The following is an 8,450-nucleotide window of genomic DNA, read 5'->3' as shown; positions in this document are numbered from 1 at the left end:
AATTGTCTATTCAGGTTTTCTGCCCATTTTTTAATTAGGTTGTTTGGTTTTTTGATATTGAGTTGTATGCGCTGTTTATAGATTTTGGATATTAACCCCTTATTGGTCATATCCTTTGCAAACACTCTCTCCCATTCCATAGATTGTCTTTTCATATTGTTGGTGGATTCCTTTGCTGTGCAAAAGCTTTTAAGTTTACTTATGTCCCACTCGTTTACTTTTGCTTTTGTTTCTTTTGCCTTAGGAGACAGATCTAAAAAATATCGCTATGTTTTATGTCAAAGAATGTTCTGCCTGTATTTTCTTCTAGGAGTCTTATGGTTTCCAGCCTTACACTTAGGTCTTTAATCCATTTTGAGTTTGTTTCTATATATGGTGTTAAAAAATTTTTCTAATTTTATTCTTTTACATGTAGCTGTCCAGTTTTCCCAGCACCACTTATAGAAGAGCCTGTCTTTTCTCCATTGTATATTCTTGCCTCCTTTTGATCATAGGTGCAGGGGTTTGTTTCTGGGCTCTCTATTCTGTTCCATTGATCTATGTGTCTGTTTTTGTGCCAGTATCATACTGTTTTGACTACCGTAGCTTTGTAGTATAGTCTGAAGTCAGGGCATGAGATACCTCCAGCTTTGTTCTTTTTCCTCAAGATTGCCTTGCATTTTAAAGATAAGTCTAATCTTAAAATCTTTCTCACATGATGCTCCCCCTTACTGGCATTTTGACCTCTAGTAAGCATATGGAACATAGGAAAACACAAATAATTTGCATAATTTTTCACAGATAATCAAGGCATGAACCATATTTTGGTCTGAATCTATTACTAGTGAAAATTCACTGTATGTTGAGTTAGAAATAATTCTTTATTGTGGTGTGTTTTAATCTACCAGTCACGGCCCATTAATGGGTTGTGAAATCAATTTACTGGATCTGAACCAGCATCTTTAAAAAAAAATAGAATAGAATAGAAACATTCAGAACACATATCACATAGCAAAGGTAAGTGTTGTCTTATGATATTTTGTTTCAGTTCTTTGTATGTAAATATATGTGTTTTGAGTTGCAACAGAAATGTATTTCTAATGGTAAGTTGTGGTCAAGAACTTTGAAAGCTGCAACTTTACAGCCAATCTAAAAAGAGCTGGGAACTTATAGGGCTAGCCCCTTTTCCAATATCTATAGAGAATGCTCGAATCCAGGACACCCAATCTTTCTGTTTTGCTGTATCTCTGGTTGACATGAGATTTCCTACAAGTTCAAATATCTGGAGAGTGGGGTAATCAGCAGTGCACTCACCAACTTGCTGAGCTTCCCCTCATACTATGCTCAGAATACTGTGGAATCAGATGGTGTGACCTCAGAGAGAACATAAGGGACACAGACAGGAGTCAGGACACAGAGCAGGAAAGTGAAGAGGACACATGTACGGACTGTCAGGCCATTAGTTACATTTGTAAGTCACCATACATAAAGGGGAAAGATGAGAAGTAGTCAACCCATTTCTATAGTGTAAACCACCAGAGCATGCAGAGACACTTCAGCTTAGTGGCTGAGTGCTTAGACTCTGGAAACTGACCCTCTGAGATCTAAATTCTGTTCTCAGAAACAGACTCACAGACATAGAAAACAAACTTATGGTTATCAAAGGGGGCAGAAAGTTGCGGGGCAGAGGGATAAATTAGGAGTTTGGGATGAACATATACACACTACCATATTTTATAGTAGATAATCAACAAGGACCTACTATGTAGGTCAGGGAACTGACCTACAGTTCCCTACAGGGAACTCTACTCAATATTCCATAATAACCTACATGGGAAAAGAATACGTGAAAGAATGGATATATGTATATGTATAACTGAATCACTTTGCTGTACACCTGAAACTAACACAACACCATAAATCAACCATACCCCAATATAAAACAAAAATTAAATTTAAAAAAAAATCCTGTTCTCTTCTTACTAGTTGTGTGTCCTTGGGAACATTAACCTCTCTGACTCTTGTTTTTATCCTCTGTAAACTGGGAGATATTAACACAGGGTTGTTGTGAGGATGAAATATGTTAACACATGTAAAGAACTTACACAGCTTCTGGCAAATAGTAAAGATTCAACAAAAGTAACTTATTTTTTGAGGGGTTCATAGAGATGAAAGGGAGAGTAAGGAGCAATAAGGAAATGACTAGAAAAAGCAAAATACAATGACTTTCACAATATAATTACAATATTCTTATTAGATAGATAGGATTCAATACCAAGACAGTCCTGAAACCACTTACATTTTATTCTCTGCTAAATATGTCAGTTTCTCATCACACTGACTTCATTGAATTTGCCTTTGTCGGACTCATGACATGCAGAGATAAATGAAAAATTAGCACTGAACTGAGAAATGCAAATGTTGATTTTCTAGTATTAGTGTCTTTTATCTAATCTAAAATGTCCCTACTTTAAAATTGCTCCCTTAGGTGTGTCTCTTACAATTGGAAACATCCATCCCCTATGCTGGGTGTCATCTCCTTAGAGACACTGGTTATTTAGGGCAGGGAGGGCCCAGGCAGTTAGAGCAAGGAGAGTGCAGGAAGGATTGGGGACTGCAGGGCTGGGAAGACAGCTATCTGTTAAGGATGGGCTGGGGCCTGGGGACATGTCGTTCCCAAGGATCATTCCCAGATCCCAGTGAAGGGTGCCTGGGTGAACGGAAAGGGTGGACTTGCCTTAGGCTTGTCCGCCTTACTAGCAGATACTCAAGTCCTACAGGGGAATGCTATTGTAAATTACAGCCTATAGATTAGCTGTTATACCACCATTAAGGATAGCTTTGCCTTTCCGCTGTTCTGCTGTAAGTCGAGGACAGTTAACAGGTAGATGGTGATGATATATTGTCATAGCTCAACAGACAGATGTTCCTTTCTCTACCTCCTAAACTATGATAGCAAAGTAGATGCACAGCATACCTTATATATTTCTCGAGTCCATTAGACAAATCATAGATAAGTCTGGTTGGAAAACAACGTAGATCACACCGGTTACAAACCAGAATCATGGCCACTTGCTGTATGTATCAATTATCAACAAATATCCTTGGGTTTAAGCAGTATTTTAAATGTGAACCATTTCTAGGATTCTTAAGGACATTACCCAACCCTATCTTCTATTTTATAATTTGGATGTTGCTTTAGTTTTTACTTTCAAATGCGGGGGTATAAGTTCCCAGCCCTTTGAAGGGTTGGATGCATACACATTAGACGATCTTTTTGACTATCCTTTCCCGAAATCATTGTTCAGATGGAGTCCCCTCTTACAAGTTTTTATGACCCCTAGGGCCCCAGGCCCCATGCCACAGCATCCTAAGAAACCTAGAGTTCAGAGGAAAGAAAGATAGGGAGTGCCTTTTTCATGTCTATTTGACTATTTATATATGTGTCTAGTATTTATGGCTTGAAACAAACCAGCTGTATAATAAATATTATTAATAATCCGCTTTTAGAAATAGCTAAATTCTAGAAAGAATAACAATTAAGGCAATTATATTCCATCTTTATGATAAATAAAGATTGCTTACCTAAAGCCCAACTTCCACATTTCAAATAGCTTAATAGAATTTTACAAGAACAATTTTTGAACAACTAGTAGGAGAGAAAAATGTCTAGTAGGAAAGAGTATTCTCTGGGTCTATAACATTTGGTTTGGTTATAAGCTGAGTACATTTGATTTACTTTTCACAGAGTTCTATCATAGAACTGTTGTGTCTGTAAAGACTGCTTCTCTTTCTCAAATCATAGCGATAATGCCAAGCCATAGTACCCCATTACACGCTACACAATTTTGTTGCTAAATTACATAAGAAAAGCCAGTACTTTTCTTATACTTTTATGCCTCTAAATGCATCATCCTGGGCCTCTTCCCTCTTTCCCAGCTTCACCCTTTTTCTTCATAGAAACCATTGTCTGGATCCATGAAAAGAGCACTTCAGCTTGCTGCCGCATTTTACCAAGGAGAAAACAAAAACTTAATTAGAAATAAAATAAACACTAGGACTTCCCTGGTGGCGCAGTGGTTGAGAGTCCGCCTGCCGATGCAGGGGACACGGGTTCGTGCCCTGGTCCGGGAAGATCCCACATGCCGCAGAGCGGCTGGGCCCGTGAGCCTGTGCTCCGCAACGGGAGAGGCCACGACAGTGAGAGGCCCGCGTACCACAAAAATAAAATAAAATAAAATAAAAAATAAACACTAAAAGGCTATCATTAGAGCTTCACTGCTTTAATGTAAAAAGGACTTATTCTAATCATTTCATCTCTCTTGAATTCTCTTTTTCACAAAACAGTGCTTTTCTGTACCTCCTTTCACAGGAAATGTCTCCACGCGATGCATGTATTTTCTACCAGTTGTTCTGCCACCAGCAGGTTCAACCCAGGTGGGTAGCTTTTTTTTTTTTTTTTTGCATAAGTTGTTCACATTGAGTACATACTGACTTCTCTCACCCAGAAACCACAAGTCTCAGTTTCTCCTCAGCTGAGGCAAAATGATTCTCCCCAACTTCTCAGCAGTTTTCCAGCAAACTTATTAAATATTTCATGATCTTTCTGTTTCATAAACTTGACCACGTTAGCTATCATTAACCCACTGAATTGGCCAAGGCCTACCAGTGTCACCCAAACCTGTCACGAAGTAATTTCTGCTCGGGGTCTACTGTGTACAAGGACATTTTAAACAGATGAATGGAGCCCGAGAGCATTTTTGGAACCTGTAAGATGCTATGTTAAGTGTGGGAAAACTCCTCTGCTACAGCAGACATGACGGCCTCAGTTCAGAATCTAGTGCCTCCACTTCCTAATTCTGTGACTTTGGGCACATTGTTCAACCTCTCTGTGCTTCTCTTTCTTCACGGACTTGTTTTTCTCTGTCCTTGTGCCCTGTACTGATCTCCATGGTGACTGGTACGTCAAGCCTGTATCACCCAGATGCCCCTGACCTCAGGCTTCTAGTTGTTTCAGCCAATAGGAAATCAGAAGGAGGAAGAGCCCTAGTTTCCCCAACACCTCACCAACCCCCAAGACGTTCACTTCCCCTGCTTCCCCCAACCCCACACCACTGGGGCTCTGGCGTCATCCCTCCATGACTGCCATCGGCCCCTTAGAGCAGCTCTTCCTCGAATGGCTCTTCATCAGGCTCTAACTACACCATTTTCTCACCTGCCATTTTGGCCTAGGAGTAAGAACAGCTTCCTGCTATGGCTAGTCTCCTGTGAACCTCCATATTCCTGATTGATTCCCTTAAATCTGCCTACACATCTGCAAATAGTCCCTTCTTTGAATTCTCTTCAGAATTCCATCTCTGCGTGCCTCCTATTTCTTGCTGCAGCCTTGACTAACATACCTCATAGGACAGTTGTAAGGATTAAATAAATTAATACGTATAAAGTACTGAGAACAGTACAGGGCACAGATTAAATACTATATGATTAGCTGTTGTTATCACTAAGGCTGCCCTCTCTTCCTTTGCTATCAGTCCTGGACGACACAGAACTCTGGTTGCCAAAATAGATAGGGGTCCTACCTCTAGAAAGCCGCTGGTGTCTGGAGGGCCTCCTGCTAACCTCCCTCCATGAGGACATTAGCACGGGCTTGGATGGAGAAGCTAGCGGGAAACTGACTCAGATACAGATGGGAAATCAACAAGCTGGGGCAGGTGGGAGTGGGAGGGGCATCAGGGAGTCTCAACAAGTAAACGGGCAGAAGCTGAAGAGCTCAGTCCCTCTGGCAAGATTTGGGCTCCAGGAACGGAAAATTAGAGGAGTCTTTGGTTGACAGGATACTTAGAGGGTATGGCAGAGTGCAGAGGAGTATAAAATGCCCGAGACAAACTTCCTCTACTTCACAACTTGGCCAAGGCCCAGCCTGGCTGTTTTCCAAGTTTTTGAAGACCAGGTGGATTTAAGTGTTTAGGACGAATAAAATCTTATCTAAAAGAGTGCCAGCTGGCAGAGTTCACGTTCACATATTTATCCTGGTGAAGTCTTGTTGGGGCAGGAACGAAGATCATTCTTTATTAACAGGACTGAGGACGTAAATAGGGGATTAAGAGGCTGTATACGGCAGTGGTTGAAAATCAGCTCTACCAACTTTTTAACTGGGCAGCGCCGGGCAAGTCACTCAGGCTCTCAAAGTCTCAAAATTTTAAAATTTTAAAAAGTCTGTAAAAACGTTAATGACAGATTCTACCTGAAAGTGCTTATGAGAACTAAATAAAGAAATTCAGGTGCAGTGCTTCACACAGCTCCTGAGACGTAGTAAGTGCTCCGAGATGTTTGCTTTCGTAATTCTCATCATTATCATGATCTCCATCACGGTTCTTAACAGTCATCTGGTAAAAATCTTGCAGGCACAAATTAATGAAAGGGTAACAAGCCTTGTGAGGATATTATAAAGGAAATGGAAGTTACACTGTATGATGGTATTAAGTCAACCAACTTATTTTTTCTCCTTTTGTCATAATAGCAGATGCACAAAATCCAGACATGGGAAAATTGCAATCATTAGCCAAACCTCAGGATGCACCTGCTCTTTAGCACAGTGATTTAAAAGTCAAGTTCTAGGGACTTCCCTGGTGGTGCAGTGGTTAAGAATCCGCCTGCCAGTGCAGGGGACACAGGTTTGATCCCTGATCCGGGAAGATCCTTCATGCTGCAGAGCAACTAGGTCCGTGCACCGCAACTACTGAGCCTGTGCTCTAGAGCCTGCGAGCCACAACTACTGGGCCCATGTGCCACAACTACTGAAGCCTGCCAGCCCTAGAGCCCGCGTGCCACAATTACTGAGCCCGCATGCTGCAGCTACTGAAGCCCGCCTGCCTAGAACCCGTGCTCCGCAACAAGAGAAGCCACCACGATGAGAAGCCTGCGCACTGCAACAAAGAGAAGCCCCCGCTCACCGCAACTAGAAAAAGCCTGCACGCAGCAATGAAGACCCAATGCAGACAAAAAATAAATTAATTAATTAAATTTAATTTTAAAAAATAAAATAAAAGTCAAGTTCTAGCCTTTCTGCCCGTGGACGCCACCAAGTAAGCATCGTTAAAGTCTCCCCCCACCCCGCCACGACTGAGGTCATGTCTAAGTCAAAGTCTCCCAAAGAGCCTGCACAGCTATGGAAGCTCTTCATCGGAGGTTTGAGCTTTGAAAGAGAGTCTGGAGAGCCATGGTGAGCAGCGGGGAGTGCTCACAGACTGTGTGGTGATGAGGGATCCAAACACCGGGCGCTCTAGAGGCTTCGGGTTTGTCTCATATGCCACTGTGGAGGAGGTGGGTGCAGCCATGAAGGCAAGGCCACACGAGGCGGATGGAAGAGTGGTGGAACCAAAGGGGACCGTCTCGAGAGAAGATTCTCAGAGACCTGGTGCCCACTTCACTGTGAAAAAGATTTTTGTCGGTGGCATTAAAGAAGACACTGAAGAACATCACCTAAGAGACTGTTTTGAACAGTATGGGAAAATTGAAGTGATCCAAATCGTGACTGACCGAGGCAGTGGCAAAAAGAGAGGCTTTGCTTTCGTAACCTTTGATGACCATGACTCCGCAGACAAGACTGTCATTCAGAAATACCACACTGTGAATGGCCTCAACTGTGAAGTAAGGAAAGCCCTATCTAAGCAAGAGATGGCTAGTGCCTCATCCAGCCAAAGAGGTCGAAGTGGTTCTGGAAACTTTGGTGGTGGTCGCGGAGATGGGTTTGGTGGGAACAACACCTTTGGTCGCGGAGGAAACTTCAGTGGTCGAGATGCCTTTGGTGGCAGCCGCGGTGGTGGGGGATATGGTGGCAGCGGGATGGCTATAATGGATTTGGTAACGATGGAAGTAATTTTGGAGGTGGCAGAAGCTGCATTGATTTTGGCAATTACAACAATCAATCTTCAAATTTTGGACCCATGAATGGAGGAAACTTTGGAGGCAGAAGATCTGGCCCCTATGGTGGCGGAGGCCAACACTTTGCCAAACCACGAAACCAAGGCGGCTGTGGCTGTTCCAGCAGCAGCAGGACCTCTGGCAGTGGCAGAAGGTTTTAATTACTGCCAGGAAACAAAGCTTAGCAGGAGAAGAGAGCCAGAGGAGTGACAGGGAAGCTACAGGTTATAACAGATTTGTGAGCTCAGGCAAGGACAGTGGTGGCAGGGCCTAGCTGCTACAGAGAAGATATGTTTTCGACAATACTCATGTGTATGGGCAATAAAAAACTCAAGGACTGTATTTGTGACTAATTGTATAACACGTTATTTCAGTTTCTCTTCTGTGGAAAGTGTAAAGCATTCCAACGAAGGGTTTTAATGTAGTTTTTTGGGTTTGTTTTGTTCTTGTACCCATGCTGTTGATTGCTAAATGTAATGGTCTGATCCTGATGCTGAATAAACATGTCTTTTTAAAAAAAGAAAATAAAAGTTAAGTTCTAGAGTCAG

General features: G+C 42.2%; 1 pseudogene across 1 annotated transcript; it reads left to right on the top strand.

Annotated features, from left to right (window-relative positions):
• The first annotated feature begins 7,109 nt into the window (after nt 1-7,109).
• Nucleotides 7,110-8,063, top strand: LOC307193670 (heterogeneous nuclear ribonucleoprotein A1-like; annotated as a pseudogene). Its single transcript has one exon. The product of its transcript is annotated as a heterogeneous nuclear ribonucleoprotein A1-like (transcript).
• Nucleotides 8,064-8,450: the final 387 nt, after the last annotated feature.

Source organism: Stenella coeruleoalba (assembly GCF_951394435.1).
Source record: "Stenella coeruleoalba genome assembly, chromosome: 11".
NCBI classification, from domain to species: Eukaryota; Metazoa; Chordata; class Mammalia; order Artiodactyla; family Delphinidae; genus Stenella; species Stenella coeruleoalba.
Note: the sequence above shows the minus strand (reverse complement) of the source record. Positions and strands in the feature narration are given on the sequence as shown.